The following is a 17,059-nucleotide window of genomic DNA, read 5'->3' as shown; positions in this document are numbered from 1 at the left end:
TAGTTCAAAGTCTGACTTGAACGTAGCTTTGGAAAGTTTGTGTTCCTCATTGTGTTACCTCCTTAGTATCATTGTAAAGGTAATTGTCACCACTCCCTAACTAAACCCTCATCTTCACTACACTCTCATCATTATCATTACTTCTTGATGTTCAATACAAAATTTTAACATATACATCTATCTTCACTACAGAATAATTTTCATTGCACCTTAATCTTCATTACTCCTTGTTTCAGCTACATCCGTATCTTCGATTCATTCTTATATCTTATATTAGTTACATCTTTACAATATCTTTATATCTTCTCTGTTCCGTCTTTTGAAAAATTGAAAATAAGAGTAAAGGATTTCCGGCCTTCTGCTCCCTCCTCTTTAAGTCGCCTTGTACGACACGCAGGGAATACGTGGCAAGTATACTTTCTTCCCTATCCCCAGGGATAACAGCATCTGGTGTTCCCAGACGGTCACCCATCCAAGTACTAACCACACCCAACGTTGCTTAACTTCTCTGATCGGACGATATATATATATATATATATATATATATATATATATATATATATATATATATATATATATATATATATATATATATATATATATATATATATATATATATATATATATATATATATATATATATATATATATATATATATATATATATATAATATATATATATATATATATATATATATATATATATATATATATATATATATATATATATATATATATATAAGACTGAAAACTGAATTTCCCAAATAACAAAAATGGAAGCGCCGGGGTTTGAACCCGGGTCCTCTCGCATGCCAAGCGAGTGCTCTACCACTGAGCTACGCCCCCAAGAACATATTTTGTGACATAGTATTATATGAAGTACTGAGATTACTACGGCAAAATAGTGTTTGACCGACCGTTGCCGACTAGCCGGCAAAATAACCACAGGGTAAATCTCCATGTTGCTGTCGTGTTTTCCTCTCAATTTTCCACGAAGAAATGAGTTTTACTTTTTTATTGTCGTTGCAATACACTGGAACTAAGCAATAGACTGGAACTAAACAATAAACTGGAACTAAGCTGACCTGGTATGAGGTCAGAGCCCTCATTATCATCCCTGCTAACTACCGGAAGCAGATTAAGTCGTTCCACAACCGATGTCCGGCCCATGTTAACTCTGATGTGCCCAGCAGTTGGAGGAGGATCGCCAGAAGCTTCTGGAAGATTTCAAGGACGTCTTGGTGGACCTGACCCTTTCAAATAAGGTCGAAAACTACAATTTACTGTGAAGATCTTCACTATAACGTTGGATGAACATACTGAATGTTGCACACATGTGATGCGGACAAAATGAAACAAGAAAAAGGCAAAAACTATGTCTGGTGTGGGTCTCGAACCCACGACCTTGAGTGTGTTAGACTCACGCTCTACCACTGAGCTAACCAGACAATAGAGAAATACGTCTGTTTCTTCAATTTGAATTAATGAAAATCTTTGCGAGGCAGCGTTAAGAAAAGAGAGATGTCTTTGACGAAATTTACTTGCTTGGCTCCTTCTTCTGTTCTTCATTATCGAAAGTAAACATACTGAAGGATATATATATATATATATATATATATATATATATATATATATATATATATATTGGAAAGGATCACAATTTTGCACGTGATCAAGTATATTCTAATGAGTCCACGGGGAAAATAAACACGATAATTTCCCAAGTGCACTTTCGTGTAAATCTCACATCATCAGGGGAGACACAAGAGAGAAATATAACAGTCAGTTGATATACAACGAAGAGACGTAGCTAGGACGCCATATGGTAAACATGTGATTGTCCAAGACAGACAACAAGCGTATCATAAACTTATTATGTGGACAAGAAGGTGAATTGTTCACAAATTTTATCAACATTAAAGTTATCCAATTTGTATAAACTATCACTAATATTAAGATTATAATTCTTTGTGTATTCAGAAATAGAAGATTCAATGATATTTCTCGTGGTGCTGGAGTTAGAGTTAATAACTGAGATGGCATTATTAACTCTAATTCCAGTACCACGAGAAATACCATTGAATCTTCTATTATTAAATGTATAACTGAGATGGCATTATTAACTCTAATTCCAGTACCACGAGAAATATCATTGAATCTTCTATCATTAAATGTATAACTGAGATGGCATTATTAACTCTAATTCCAGTACCACGAGAAATATCATTGAATCTTCTATCATTAAATGTATAACTGAGATGGCATTATTAACTCTAATTCCAGTACCACGAGAAATATCATTGAATCTTCTATTATTAAATACACAAAGAATTATATACCTTAAAGAAGCAACATGGTGGTCAAAAATAAGCTTTAGGAATGAAGTTTATGAATGGAATATCAGTGAGACGATCCAAATGACGAATGAATGAGAGCGTAGTCAACATACAATATAAAAGGACATATTATGAATGGCAACCAGGCAAGTAACGGCCCAACTGAATGGAAGGATTTAAAAGTTCGCGTTATATGACGAATTTTGATAGATTATCCAAATTTCCATTCCAGTTATGAAACTTGATGGTTGTGTTCAGTTCTAGAGACAAAGTTAAAAGGTTTGTGTTTCAAAGATGAACCACAAAGGATATCGTTAAATTAACTGACATTAAAATTTGTCAATTAAGTAAATCATTTTGTACAATAGCTGTAATTTGACAGAGTTAAAAGTTCGCACTTTCATTACAATTCTAATTCAAAAGTTTGAGATTCATTGATGGTTTGCACAAGCTTAACGTACATTTAAGTGTTGTGTTTATATGACGTATCTTAAAGGACTCTGGTAAAATAACGCAGCTGGAAGGTTTACGTTCAAATGACGGTGTTTAAATGTTTATTGATGAATGGTAGATTTAAATGGATAGATTTTAAGTTCGCGTTTTCATGAGCGACTTTAAACCTTGTGGTTGAATGTCACAGTTTAAATGTTGGTATGTACAATGTTGACCAGATGGCGGTAGTGTGTAGACACAGCCATACCAGGTCGTATTTATCATCATTAAAGTCACCTTCCTTACTTACTTATGGCGGCGATGAAATTCACTGGTTCTTGATTGTGCACCAATTAACCTATCAGATAATGGTACAATGTTTGCCTGGTGTTGCATATATCACGTCTGTTGTTGAAACACAAGAATGCCAGGTGACTTTGGGAGTGGATGATAATATAAAGATCAATATTAATGTGGGAAATCTTGAACCGCCATCACCAGACACAACACATGTTTGGATCTGGCGGGGGGAGGGACTTGCCTGTGACGTCACGATGCCCCGCCTCCAGCCTGGCGCCGCTCTGTGTGTGTGTGTGTGTGTGTGTGTAGCCCCTGGGTTCATGTTGGCCACAGCCACCCACCGGCCGGTGGTCAGGTCAGTGGGCGGTGTGTGTGTGTGTGTGTGTGTGTGTGTAGCCCCTGGGTTCATGTTGGCCACAGCCACCCACCCACCGGCCAGCCGGGCGGTAGTTTATAACTAAGACTGGTAGTTTCACATGCCACTTGGAGTGTCCCTCACTACAGAACTTGAGCAGCTCTTATCCTGAGGTGGAGCAGTTGATCCTCTCCACCAGGCTGGTACACTTGGTCTGCACCAGGTGGCTCCCTCCTGGTCATCCTGAGTGGTTGGTTGCTGTGTTGGATTTAATGACCACTGACTTGTGAAGGTCATTAGACCAGCCATCATTTTATCATCTGATAAAACATGAAGCAACGCCAAATATTACATGATCCACCTAAACTATTGAGAATGATGAAGTCTGATATTGTTACGTTACGTCATCCAATCTTGCCACTCACATGTTACGGTAATCACGACTACATACATAGTGTTGTTACGACTGATATTACTGTATGTACTGTAGTAAAGTACTGTGTTTATGTGGATAACATGTGGACGTCAGAGGAGGCAAGAGCATCATCAGAGACAAATTCTCTATTCTATGTTGTATCCTCAATTTTGTCTGCGGTGATCAACACACTTTATCCACCAAGATATTATCTTGCTCTTTCTTTCCATCATTCTTTAGTATTAAAGATTTTGTTCTCTCAAGCAAGATAGAATTTATCAATAATTTTTAATGTCATCTTGGGTCCAGGTAATGTTAGGTAGCGGTCATACAAGTTGTCCATGACCTTCATCATGTGGGTTGGGAAGGAGTCAGGAGGTGTGGCGTTGTACTCGGTGTACCACTTGCCAAGTTGGTCAGTGTGTATACCATGGAAGTTGCAGGGGAATCATCAGTCTGTATGTTAACAATTAGGTTGAGCAAATAACACTTGGCCTCAGTGAAGGTAGAATGTTTTCCCACCAGACTGCATCCATTAATACGACTTAGATCAGAAGATCTAGCCTTAGGTAATTTGTTAGATCGAGATTATCAAAGCCTTTCATCATTTTCAATCTTTGTACTTCGTGACCATCTCTGTTTTAAGTTGTTACGTTGACGTATGATGAATCTAATATGGAGAACAAATTTAGGAGGAAACCTGGCAAAGCTACATATGAGTGATTTTACCGTTTGCAAGTAAACTACGATTTTGTAAAAACGAATAGCATCTATGTTGTGTATAGAAAACGTAACTCCTTAGCTGCATTCTCTATGAATGTCATCAAAAGTAAAACATAGACAAGGGAAGGAATGAGGCTTGACGATACGAAACATCACTCAATCGTGTCCTGCCTGCCCAGACCCTGGCCATAACTTCATCAACACATTGCTTACTCCGTCAAGGTCATCCACACATTTTGCCTGGCTTGAACAACCGCTTGACATTCATGAACCGCTGAATGTTTACACTTTCTGATATTCTGTAGTAGCTGATGCAGTTGCAAGTTAGACTATTAAACCATTTTCTTACAATACTCGCTGGTAAGGAGACAATTTTCACAAAACACAGAGGTAACACTGCCTAAGAAACGGGCTTAAGAACAATTGTACGAACATACGGTCACATTGGTACATCCACAAGGCACCAGTGGTCTGGGTGGCCTGAAATAGATTTGGGACCAAGAAGGATGATGGGTGTAGGGAGTAAACCTACCACAGACCATCATTAATTATGAAGAGTTGACAATGGTTACCTCCAGCCATAATCTATAAATCAATAGACAAATGTTAATGCAAACAGAGCAAGAATTAAACAAGCAGGAAACACAATCCAATGTACCATTTTACGATAGTTATGTCAATTTGTCGCATCTGTTGACTACCTGACGTGGTCTTACGTTCTCACCTTTAGTAACGTCTGCGAATTTCGTTGTAGTGAAACTCATGCGACCCGAGACTCAATGTTAGTGATACACAAGAGGAAGAAATACAACTCCGAAGGTATAAAACAGTTGTGGACACACCAAACGCTTGACAAATATTCCTTAGTGGATGACAGAAAACACAAAGAAGTCGTCCTTGTAAACTTATGATGAAGTTTGCTTGAAGAATTTCCCTTCGTCATCGTCGTCCACAGTGTCCAGGTGCAGCCAGGGTCGTCATCATGTTGGACGTCCCCAGTGTCCAGGTGCAGCCAGGGTCGTCATCATGTTGGACGTCCTCAGTGTCCAGGTGCAGCCAGGGTCGTCATCATGTTGGACGTCCACAGTGTCCAGGTGCAGCCAGGGTCGTCATCATGTTGGACGTCCCCAGTGTCCAGGTGCAGCCAGGGTCGTCATCATGTTGGACGTCCTCAGTGTCCAGGTGCAGCCAGGGTCGTCATCATGTTGGACGTCCCCAGTGTCCAGGTGCAGCCAGGGTCGTCATCATGTTGGACGTCCCCAGTGTCCAGGTGCAGCCAGGGTCGTCATCATGCTGCCCGTCTCTGCATCGCCTGATCCGTGGTGCACCGGTGGGTCGGTGGCTGTCGTGACATGGTAATGTTACCGTCATATTCCGCGTCTCATCTCACGTCTGTCCAGGTGGGCTAAGCTCGTCTGGTCTGAATGAACCATATACAAGTAAGGCGTATCGCTGTTGTGAGTCTCAGTACATATGGAGGCAATATGGTTGTGCAGTCTCTCTCTCTCTCTCTCTCTCTCTCTCTCTCTCTCTCTCTCTCTCTCTCTCTCTCTCTCTCTCTCTCTCTCTCTCTCTCTCTCTCTCTGTGTGTGTGTGTGTGAGAGAGAGAGAGAGAGAGAGAGAGAGAGAGAGAGAGAGAGAGAGAGAGAGAGAGAGAGAGTTAAAGGGTATATGCATCGCATTTTGATAATTCAACAATCATATGTAATACAAAATATATGCTTCTTCCGAAAATTTCCTGGAAATTGGTTGAGGTAGAGCGGAGGTATCGTGGCAAAGTTGTGTGTCACACAAGAACGAGTTTTCTAATTGGTTGAGGTAGAGCGGAGGTATCGTGGCAAAGTTGTGTGTCACACAAGAACGAGTTTTCTAATTGGTTGAGGTAGAGCGGAGGTATCGTGGCAAAGTTGTGTGTCACACAAGAACGAGTTTTCTAATTGGTTGAGGTAGAGCGGAGGTATCGTGGCAAAGTTGTGTGTCACACAAGAACAAGTTTTCTAATCGCCTGGTTTTACTGGCGGCCTCGTTGTGACGTCACTACATCAACACCGACATTTTGATTTAAAAGTTAATTGCAAGATGACTTTGCTCCACTGTGTGTGTGTTTTCAATACTTTTCGTGTTTGTAATATTATTTCGTTTGTATTCTATAGTTAATAACTTTGTAGTGAGTTTAGTTTCGTTGCTGTAGTTGTAGTATAGTGATTTATAGCTTGTATTTGAACTAAATCAGATGAGCAGTGTTGAGGATGACCCTGGGCCATTTTCATGTGGTAATGCAGAAGGGAGTGACCACAGGCAGGCAGTAGTGGTGTTTACCAAGCCATTCCCAACACCATCGTACTGCCTACCTCTGTGTAATGTACCACATTCTTCTGTTGAAAAAGAAATAGAGAATTTCACTGAATTGCAGACTGGGTTGTTAATGTGCATCTTTCTAAATTGTTTTATTTTGTCTTCGTTAAGAATTTCTTCTTGTGTTTGATGTGCATTGTTTTGAGAATTCTTTGTTATATAACAAAACATGTTCTGTATCTACTGTTTCCTGTCTTTATTTAGATAAGTATTTTTGTTATTGATTTTATGACTCTGTTGTTTTGCTGTAACATTTATAGACTTTTTTTGCTATTTGATAATGTTTTTCTTCTTGTTATTCTATACCAATGTGTACAATTCTATTACGTAGCAATGTTTTTCTTGTTATTTTATACAAATGTGCACAATTTTGTTCTGTTAAAGATTTTTGGACGCATTGATTTGTTTTATTGTTGTCTTTGTTGTTGTTGTTGTTGTTGTTGTTGTTGTATTACTTTAGTTAATTAAGTGATTCCTGGTACGTGCCACTATCTAGCTGGGGGCGAATGTTGAGTTGCTTTCGGCCTTAGATGATGGGCCGCATCTTAGATGTTGCCTTAAATGTTCCCTTTAGCAACAATAATACTATACACAATATCTTAATCAGGAATTCACCAGAAAATTCTCTTGGTTGCATCTATAAAGTGCCATGGGGAAATTGTGATGAATTTTATGTTGGGCAGACTGGTAAGGATCTTTCTGTTAGACTTAAGCAACATAAATATAGTATAAGAACGGGACAAGAATCAAATGCCTTGTTTAATCACGTTAAAAACTATGATCATTGTATTGACTGGAGTAATGCCATCTCAGTTATTAACTCTGACTCTATTACCACGAGAAATATCATTGAATCTTCTTTTATTAAATACACAAAGAATTATAATCCTAATATTAGTGATGGTCAATACAAATTAGATAACTTTATTGTTGATAGAATTTGCAAAATGATAAGTTTATGATACACTCGTTGTCTGTCTTGGACAATCACATGTTTACCATATGGCGTCCTAGCTACGTCTCTTCGATGTATATCAAATGACTGTTATATTTCTCTCTTGTGTCTCCCCTGATGATGTGATTATTACACGAAAGTGCACTTGGGTATCTTATCGTGTTTCATTTTCCATGTGGACTCATAGGAATATATATACACATGTACATATTCTCACCTTGCTTGCCTTTATCGATTCTCGGCGCTACTCCGTGTGTGTCTGTGTGTGTGTGTGTGTGTGTGTGTGTGTGTGTGTGTGTGTGTCTGTCTGTCTGTCTGTCTGTCTGTCTGTCTGTCTATTTGTCTGCATACGTATCTTCTGCATATCGTGGAAGGCGACTGAGGGTTGGGAACTAGGGGGTTTGAAATCTTCCCCTTCTGTATTACTTTTCAAATGAAGGAATAGAGGAAGGAGCCCAACTAAGTTTCCCTCTAGGATTCATTCACTTATTCCTGACGCTACCTTGTTCTTGCGGGAAATGGCAAACAAATATGAAAAATAAAGTATGAAAGAAAAAAGACAGTGGACAAGTGTTATGTGCTCTGTGTCCTTGATAACCATTTGATGTGACTCATTCAGATAAGGTGCAAAACGCCAGTTGTGAAGATGTACAAAGGATAATAGAACAGTGTACGTACGTACGTACGTAGTGTGAGTATCTTGACTGATAGAAAGTATTGAAAGCGGCAGGAAGTAGTGAGATATTGTATTGTGCTTCGTACAAGACTGGCGGGCGACTCCGTCCTTCGTGCTGTGCCACACACAGTCTGGTGATTGTCGGGATGTGTAGCCATAATGTTTGATCTTATGACCATTAGTGATACATCATGTGATGTTTACTATCACAACATCGGCTTCTTCCTCCTCCTCCAGGAGAGTGGCAATCAGGTGGCGGTTATTGTGGTAGCCCGGCACATGCAATTGTAAGATTTCAAGCAACATTGTGATAATGGGACACATTATAAAGAGTTCCATAATTTCTCTAATTCTTCCCCAAATTCATGTGGACCTGCAACACTGAAAATGTTGAAATACCGCTGGTGTAGAGGGAGGGAGAGGGAGGCCTGGGATGAGAGTGAGGCTTTGTAGGAGAGAAAGGCTCGGGATGAGAGAGGCTGAACACAAGATGTGTGGCCGGAGAGTGAGGCTTTGAAGGAGAGAGAGGCTTGGGATGAGGGTTGGGTTGTACCAGAGAGAGAGGCTTGGGATGAGGGTTGGGTTGTACCAGAGAGAGAGGCTTGGGATGAGGGTTGGGTTGTACCAGAGAGAGAGAGGCTTGGGATGAGGTTTGGGTTGTACCAGAGAGAGAGGCTTGGGATGAGGGTTGGGTTGTACCAGAGAGAGAGGCTTGGGATGAGGGTTGGGTTGTACCAGAGAGAGAGGCTTGGGATGAGGGTTGGGTTGTACCAGAGAGAGAGAGGCTTGGGATGAGGGTTGGGTTGTACCAGAGAGAGAGGCTTGGGATGAGGGTTGGGTTGTACCAGAGAGAGAGGCTTGGGATGAGGGTTGGGTTGTACCAGAGAGAGAGGCTTGGGATGAGGGTCTGGTTGTACCAGAGAGAGAGGCCTGGGATGAGGGTTGGGTTGTACCAGAGAGAGGCTTGGGATGAGGGTTGGGTTGTACCAGAGAAAGAGACCTGGGATGAGGGTTGGGTTGTACCAGAGAGAGGCTTGGGATGAGGGTTGGGTTGTACCAGAGAAAGAGACCTGGGATGAGGGTTGGGTTGTACCAGAGAGAGAGGCTTAGGATGAGGGTTGGGTTGTACCAGAGAGAGAGGCTTGGGACGAGAGTCAGGCAGGACAGGAGAGAGAGGCTTGGGACGAGAGTCAGGCAGGACAGGTGAGAGAGGCTTGGGACGAGAGTCAGGCCTCTGTTATGGCTTCAGCTTCTGTTGAATTCTTTATAAAATTAAGAACACGACATATGTAGACAGAATTGCCCAAACTTCACCTCAATCTGCTACCGTCCACCAGACTGGGCCAAGAAATACGTATAAATGAGATTGTATCATCCCAAACTCCTTTTAATGGTTAATGATAATCCCGGGTTATATATATGATTCGACTATTATTAACATAAGTGTAAACATGGCAGATGATATTCAGTGTACAAAATAACTGCTCTGGTTCTGTGTCGTGGCTTCACCAACTACCGAGTTCGCCCTAACATAAGCAATATATATTTTGACGTCCCTTTATCCCAATATCATTTCTTACGTTTATTTCCAGCAAAAATGTTTTGTATCTAATATTGAAATTTGGTGTAAGTATTTGTTGATGGTTCTTCAGAAGACGTTGTATAAATCTTTGTTATTAAAGTTCATTTCATACAATAGACCATGTTTTACATAACTGTGTCTCTCCATACAGGTGGTACACTTCTCGGATAAAGATATATTTTTAAGAAATACGTTCTATCTAACATAGATATTATGTCTTCTATAAATATCTTTAAAAGTTCTCGTGTGGGACGATGCTTTAGACTTTTGTATTAAACTTTATCACTTGTAACTGATCAAGTATTACAAAGTTGTGTTCCTTCTTTTTTTCAACAGTATTGTCCACATTATCTGCCAAGTAGAGTGGTTGAGAGCAGTATTGTAGAGACGTAGTGTCACAGTTGGTTTGATCAAGTCCAGGACTTGGCGCCTCCATAATGACAACTTGTTGGTTATTTCCTTGTAATTATCTGTATGTCTTGTAACGTTGACCACCACACTAATGTGTCACTTACTGATGTCTTCATAAACAGCCTGGGAAGGACCCAGTCATCTGCTGATGGTGGAATTCCTTTGTATTTCCACAGGAGGCGATACTGATCCTAAGTCAAGGTATTTCACAATCTAGCATTCCTTATGCCTTCTAGTTACTTATGTTTGGTATCTGATTCCATCCCAACACTCGATATTTATGGTGTGGAATTCTGTTTATCCTGATCACATCAATATAATCAATGGAAGTGCAGAGCATTTTTCAACATAGTTACTCCACTCTGTCACATAATTGTAAGGTTGCGTCGTCGACAGGAATGAATACAGGTCTTCTTCGTGGATGGTAGTCAATGAAGATCAGGCGGCCTTTGTAGATTTATTACAACAAAACGTGTACGTCCATCTGTAGTACTCTGGGCTATAATCTTATGACACACTACGACACACTCTAGTGAACAGTGTGACGATGCTGGCCAGTGTGTCCCCTCAGGTCACACTGGCAGGGGTTATATGGGAGTCCGTCAACACCCATTCAACAACGTGTTCAAATAACAGATCAGCTCTTACGTGTTCAAACATCCTGATTAACAGTAGCCCGTGGGAACAGTGAGCCCGTGGCAACATGCATCTCTCTGTGTAACTCACAGTAAAATGATAATAACAAATAGTCAATGAAAAATTAATGGTAGTGTGCGTGAGTCTTACATTTTGCTCGGCCACAACCTGGCTCAAGCTCCTGCGAGCCATGAAAAGTTATGGTTATCTATGAAATAATACTGAGTACAGAAATAAGTAAATTATAGTTATTAACAAGAGTTACTCCTATATCAACTAGTATTCTTGATAACATAGATAACACACTCTACAATTGTTAGAGGATTAAATATATATATATATATATATATATATATATATATATATATATATATATATATATATATATATATATATATATATATATATATGCATATGCACCTGGGCATGAGAAGAAAGATCATGAGAGGCAAGTGTTTTGGGAGCAGCTAAATGAGTGTGTTAGCGGTTTTGATGCACGAGACCGGGTTATAGTGATGGGTGATTTGAATGCAAAGGTGAGTAATGTGGCAGTTGAGGGAATAATTGGTATGCATGGGGTGTTCAGTGTTGTAAATGGAAATGGTGAAGAGCTTGTAGATTTATGTGCTGAAAAAGGACTGATGATTGGGAATACCTGGTTTAAAAAGCGAGATATACATAAGTATACTTATGTAAGTAGGAGAGATGGCCAGAGAGCGTTATTGGATTACGTGTTAATTGACAGGCGTGCGAAAGAGAGACTTTTGGATGTTAATGTGCTGAGAGGTGCAACTGGAGGGATGTCTGATCATTATCTTGTGGAGGCTAAGGTGAAGATTAGTATGGGTTTTCAGAAAAGGGGAGTGAATGTTGGGGTGAAGAAGGTGGTGAGAGTAAGTGAGCTTGGGAAGGAGACCTGTGTGGGGAAGTACCAGGAGAGACTGTGTACAAAATGGAAAAAGGTGAGAACAATGGAAGTAAGGGGAGTGGGGGAGGAATGGGATGTATTTAGGGAATCAGTGATGGATTGCGCAAAAGATGCTTGTGGCATGAGAAGAGTGGGAGGTGGGCTGTTTAGAAAGGGTAGTGAGTGGTGGGATGAAGAAGTAAGAGTATTAGTGAAAGAGAAGAGAGAGGCATTTGGACGATTTTTGCAGGGAAAAAATGCAATTGAGTGGGAGAAGTATAAAAGAAAGAGACAGGAGGTCAAGAGAAAGGTGCAAGAGGTGAAAAAAAGGGCAAATGAGAGTTGGGGTGAGAGACTATCAGTAAATTTTAGGGAGAATAAAAAGATGTTCTGGAAGGAGGTAAATAGGGTGCGTAAGACAAGGGAGCAAATGGGAACTTCAGTGAAGGGCGTAAATGGGGAGGTGATAACAAGTAGCGGTGATGTGAGAAGGAGATGGAATGAGTATTTTGAAGGTTTGTTGAATGTGTCTGATGACAGAGTGGCAGATATAGGGTGTTTTGGTCGAGGTGGTGTGCAAAGTGAGAGGGTTAGGGAAAATGATTTGGTAAACAGAGAAGAGGTAGTAAAAGCTTTGCGGAAGATGAAAGCCGGCAAGGCAGCAGGTTTGGATGGTATTGCAGTGGAATTTATTAAAAAAGGGGGTGACTGTATTGTTGACTGGTTGGTAAGGTTATTTAATGTATGTATGACTCATGGTGAGGTGCCTGAGGATTGGCGGAATGCGTGCATAGTGCCATTGTACAAAGGCAAAGGGGATAAGAGTGAGTGCTCAAATTACAGAGGTATAAGTTTGTTGAGTATTCCTGGTAAATTATATGGGAGGGTATTGATTGAGAGGGTGAAGGCATGTACAGAGCATCAGATTGGGGAAGAACAGTGCGGTTTCAGAAGTGGTAGAGGATGTGTGGATCAGGTGTTTGCTTTGAAGAATGTATGTGAGAAATACTTAGAAAAGCAAATGGATTTGTATGTAGCATTTATGGATCTGGAGAAGGCATATGATAGAGTTGATAGAGATGCTCTGTGGAAGGTATTAAGAATATATGGTGTGGGAGGCAAGTTGTTAGAAGCAGTGAAAAGTTTTTATCGAGGATGTAAGGCATGTGTACGTGTAGGAAGAGAGGAAAGTGATTGGTTCTCAGTGAATGTAGGTTTGCGGCAGGGGTGTGTGATGTCTCCATGGTTGTTTAATTTATTTATGGATGGGGTTGTAAGGGAGGTAAATGCAAGAGTCCTGGAAAGAGGGGCAAGTATGAAGTCTGTTGGGGATGAGAGAGCTTGGGAAGTGAGTCAGTTGTTGTTCGCTGATGATACAGCGCTGGTGGCTGATTCATGTGAGAAACTGCAGAAGCTGGTGACTGAGTTTGGTAAAGTGTGTGGAAGAAGAAAGTTGAGAGTAAATGTGAATAAGAGCAAGGTTATTAGGTACAGTAGGGGTGAGGGTCAAGTCAATTGGGAGGTGAGTTTGAATGGAGAAAAACTGGAGGAAGTGAAGTGTTTTAGATATCTGGGAGTGGATCTGTCAGCGGATGGAACCATGGAAGCGGAAGTGGATCATAGGGTGGGGGAGGGGGCGAAAATTTTGGGAGCCTTGAAAAATGTGTGGAAGTCGAGAACATTATCTCGGAAAGCAAAAATGGGTATGTTTGAGGGAATAGTGGTTCCAACAATGTTGTATGGTTGCGAGGCGTGGGCTATGGATAGAGATGTGCGCAGGAGGATGGATGTGCTGGAAATGAGATGTTTGAGGACAATGTGTGGTGTGAGGTGGTTTGATCGAGTAAGTAACGTAAGGGTAAGAGAGATGTGTGGAAATAAAAAGAGCGTGGTTGAGAGAGCAGAAGAGGGTGTTTTGAAATGGTTTGGGCACATGGAGAGAATGAGTGAGGAAAGATTGACCAAGAGGATATATGTGTCGGAGGTGGAGGGAACGAGGAGAAGAGGGAGACCAAATTGGAGGTGGAAAGATGGAGTGAAAAAGATTTTGTGTGATCGGGGCCTGAACATGCAGGAGGGTGAAAGGAGGGCAAGAAATAGAGTGAATTGGAGTCATGTGGTATACAGGGGTTGACGTGCTGTCAGTGGATTGAAGCAAGGCATGTGAAGCGTCTGGGGTAAACCATGGAAAGCTGTGTAGGTATGTATATTTGCGTGTGTGGACGTGTATATGTACATGTGTATGGGGGGGGGGGGGTTGGGCCATTTCTTTCGTCTGTTTCCTTGCGCTACCTCGCAAACGCGGGAGACAGCGACAAAGTATAAAAAAAAAAAAAAAAAATATATATATATATATATATATATATATATTATCCCTGGGGATAGGGGATTAAGAATACTTCCCACGTATTCCCTGCGTGTCGTAGAAGGCGACTAAAAGGGCAGGGAGCGGGGGGCTGGAAATCCTCCCCTCTCGTTTTTTTTTTTTATTTTCCAAGGGAAGGAACAGAGGGGGCCAGGTGAGGACATTCCAAAAAAGGCCCAGTCCTCTGTTCTTGGCGCTACCTCGCTAACGCGGGAAATGGCGAATGGTTTGAAAGAAAGAAAGATATATATATATATATATATATATATATATATATATATATATATATATATATATATATATATATATATATATATATATGTTATAAACAAAATCAGTATGCAAAAAAAAATTCAAGCAACTCATTCAATACATATTATTCTGGAGTTAGATTCCTCCTTAAATAAGGAAGTGCTGCTGCGACTACCTTCTGAACATCCAATGTGGCTGTAGGGAATTCTATATTAGACACCCTATGTCGTAGACGACAATATAAGATGAATACTATGAATGATAATATGAGTGAAATAGACAACGAAATCATTGAAAATCCAGAAATATGAGAAGTGTACTTAAAAGGTACAAAAGCCAAAACATCTATTGCAGAATCTAAATCTTCTTGAACCATAGATGGAAGGTGCTGGATATTTACTTCATTAATGATGGATAAGTTGATGTTTTGGGGGATTCGTTCTATACTCGGGATAGCTCTATCAATCTGGCCCAAAATATGATCATGAGTGCCGAATAATTTGAAACTTGAACCGATAACAGTACATTGCTGTCCTAACTGAATGTGTCCCAGAAACAAATAAGATTTGGAATGATTGGGTGTGCAATGAATGAGAGCATTTTGTGGTCCTGGAAAAAACAGGACGTGATATTTGTCCATACTTTCAATCCAAGGTTCAGTAACAGTAATTTTCTTAAAGGAACAGGAATGAAGAACATTTTGTTGATGCTCTAAAAGTAGTTGGTACTCACATGAGTTTGTTTGTAAATCATGAAAAACCAAGGTATTGGGGGGGCAAATCAAGTTGTCAAACAATGGTTTATGGCACAATGCTAAATCATCCATGGAGAGATGTGCAATCAATGAGGAATAAATATTTTATAATAGAAAATTCATGTTATCAGCAAGGACGATAGTTTTTTGCGACCCTTTTGTATAATTAAAAGGGAATGGTATTACGTTCACAAGGCTGTAAGTATTGGAGTCAGTGAATGGTATGTGGATAATGACCGCTTCGAGGATCACGTCAACCGTTAGTAAGGAGTAATAACTGGCCACATGATGCAGAGGGAGAGCTGGGGTGCAACCGAATTTCGTCATCGCTTGTTTAATGATACGTGTGAGTTCTGAGAAGGGAAAGAATGATGGTATGACAACTTGGTTTACCAGATGATTAACATCTTCCAATAAGTCAGTGAAATAATGTGCATAATAAGTGATCTGGGCATATAAACTATCAACATGTGTGGAAATAGTCACTATAGCATATATGGGATTAAGAGACTTTGACAGTGGTGCTACATGTTGTGTCAAGTTATTAACAGTTAACATTATGTCATTTGAATATTTAAAATGTTGTTTTAAGATCTTAGCTTTAGCCTTAATATACCTGTTGTTAAGAAGTTGTTGAAATTCTAAGGATCTAACCTGATTCCTAACTGAATTAAGTTCTTCCTGAGTAGCAATACCAAACAAATATGATTGGAGGGACCCTACAAAATTAAGCAGACCTCTCTTGCTTCTCCTCTGCTTTTCTGTGTTCATCCTGGTATTAGTATCTACTGGAGATTCAATGTTTTGTATTGTGTCATACAGAATCACACAGGTACTATGTCCCTTACCACCATGCATGTCTGTTCAAACAAAACAAACTGACCAAAAATAATTCTTTATGAACGTCTCGATTAACTAGAATTTCCCAAGAAACAATAACATATAAGAGAAGTTTTAGTGTGCAAACAAAACAAATACTTAAAACAGCTAACACAAAAGTAAAAAATAGATATCATAAATGATCATAAATTAAAGCCAGTAACTATCAATAGCTGTCGCTTACACTCACGAATGGTTGACCCGTACCATATTTTGGTCTTCCGCTTCACGTACAAATCTTGACCTATAACAATTCTAAATTATAATTACTATAATTTTCTTTAATCATTATATTACAATTTTCTTATGTTAATAATTAGTATAACAAACACAAACAAAAACTGTAGAACTATCAGAAGACAAATTTCAGGCACCAACTATGAACAAGCGGGAAGGTTTGATCATTTCTCTCCTGCTCCTGCCTCTCTCTCCGTCTCCCATATGGCCTTCCGATACACCAAGATGATATATATATATATATATACATATATCTGGCCAATTCCCTGATCAACTTTGTTAACGTAGGTTGCATAAAATATACAAAATCACTAACCTCATTACAGGTTACTATAAGAAATAATTTCATAGATTTTTGTTTATTCTCCACAGATTTGAGACACTTTAAAAGCCTAGCTTGTATACTAAGATTTTCATCCTCTGAGCGAAGCCATACAATAATCGTCCTTATCTACTCTGAGCATTGGATAGCCTCCTGATGATCAAGAT

General features: G+C 39.8%; 1 non-coding gene across 1 annotated transcript; it reads right to left on the bottom strand.

The window, feature by feature from the left end:
• Nucleotides 1–1,376: 1,376 nt before the first annotated feature.
• On the bottom strand, nt 1,377–1,448 carry TRNAV-AAC (transfer RNA valine (anticodon AAC)). The gene has a single exon. It is a non-coding gene; the product is annotated as a tRNA-Val (tRNA).
• Nucleotides 1,449–17,059: the final 15,611 nt, after the last annotated feature.

Source organism: Panulirus ornatus, chromosome 9, assembly GCF_036320965.1.
Source record: "Panulirus ornatus isolate Po-2019 chromosome 9, ASM3632096v1, whole genome shotgun sequence".
Taxonomy (NCBI): domain Eukaryota; kingdom Metazoa; phylum Arthropoda; class Malacostraca; order Decapoda; family Palinuridae; genus Panulirus; species Panulirus ornatus.
The sequence above is the reverse complement of the archived record's forward strand: the minus strand, read 5'-3'. Positions and strand labels throughout refer to the sequence as shown.